Source organism: Trachymyrmex cornetzi, unplaced genomic scaffold (assembly GCF_001594075.2).
Source record: "Trachymyrmex cornetzi isolate Tcor2-1 unplaced genomic scaffold, Tcor1.1 scaffold190, whole genome shotgun sequence".
Taxonomy (NCBI): domain Eukaryota; kingdom Metazoa; phylum Arthropoda; class Insecta; order Hymenoptera; family Formicidae; genus Trachymyrmex; species Trachymyrmex cornetzi.
In genome coordinates, this window is record NW_017296528.1 from 31,366 (window position 1) to 32,980 (window position 1,615).

The window sequence follows — 1,615 nt, forward strand, 5'->3', positions numbered from 1 at the left end:
GTAAAAAAAATTAGATAATTAAATTTAATGACTGGTGTCCATGAAGTAAGAATAAGGAGACCTAACTAGATAGGATAGGAAGAAAAAAGTTGGTCACAGAAAATAGCAGCGTTCAGCAGACTCAACAGTTTTGCAACCGTTTTGTGATTCTTCTCATTCGCCAGGAATCCTTATGTGCTGGAATCCAAAAGAAGGTGCTCTCAATACCGATCTCCTCCAATTGCAGCAGAAGTTGTTTTATTCTGTGAATAATATAGTTATCGTTAACTAGTCTGCCTGAACTGACAGCTTCCAGCACGCTCCGAGAGTCAGAGAAAATCCTAATCCTGGGATAACCCGCTAGCGCGAGTGTTAGAGCTTATAAAATAGTCCATGCTTCCGCTGTGAATACCGAAGAGTACGAGGTTAGATTATATTTGGAACAGAGTTCAAGCCATGGGGGTGAAGCTAGTATTAGGTAATAGGAAACAATATGGCGGCCGGGCCAGGCAATATCGGGAGTGCGCAGGCGCAGCTCAATGATTCAGCAAGATGCGCAAACAACGAATAATTGAATCGCCATTTTTGCCGGTCGTGGCATCCACGAGTTCACGCCATTCACGGTGCTTTCAAAGCGCTCGACGATTTGGGAAAGTCCAGGGTACTTTCAAAGAACAAGAGACGCCCACAATCTAGCGTCTCCGGAATCTTCGCGTAATTAGGTGCGTGTTACGCAAGTGCAACCGTGTTGGCACTACTTATAATAAATTGAAAGAGATAATTGCGCAAAAATTAATCAGTGCGGCTATTTCGATCAAGTTCATGAATGTTTGGAGACAACACCAATCGAAGAGGTATTGAATCAGAATATTTAATCTATAATCTGATATATATATGGGGCATTCTTTGCCAAATCGATCAAGCCTCTGTCCAAAATTGATATGGACGGATTTCAACGTTTGACCCCGGAAAATATTCGTCTTGAAAAGAGCTTTTAAATGAACCGTGGTCTTTTCGAAAATTCAAAATGGTGTCGCTGTATAACTTCGAAAGAGAAAAAAATAATTTAATTTTTAACTTATAACGCGCAAAAAATGATACTTCTGCCGTATACACAATCCAGAAACAACTTCTTCCAGAGATAAGGACAACTGTTAAGAAAGTCAAAAAACTTATATACATGACAGACGGTGCAAAGCAGTATTTTAAAAATCGGTTCCAAATCGCTAATCTACTCAACCATAAAGAAGATTTCGAACTGGACGCGGAATGGCATTACTGTGTTACTGCACACGGTAAGAGCGGATATGACGGTTTAGGGGCTATTTTCAAGCGAGAAGCTTATCGAGTAAGTCTCCTACAAAAACCGACAGAAGCTATTTTGACACCTGAAGCTCTATTTCATTGGGCAAATACTCATTTCGACAATATTAAAATATTCTATTTCAGTAAGTTTGATAACAATAAATCAATGAGATACTTAAATAAGAGATTTTGTAAAGCGCTGCGTGTACCGAAATTCTAAAGAATCATTCATTCACTATCAAAGATTCAAAGACTTTGATAATCAAAAGATATTCAAACGCTGCAACAGGTGTAGAATTTACGATTTGAAGTATGGAATACATATTCAAGA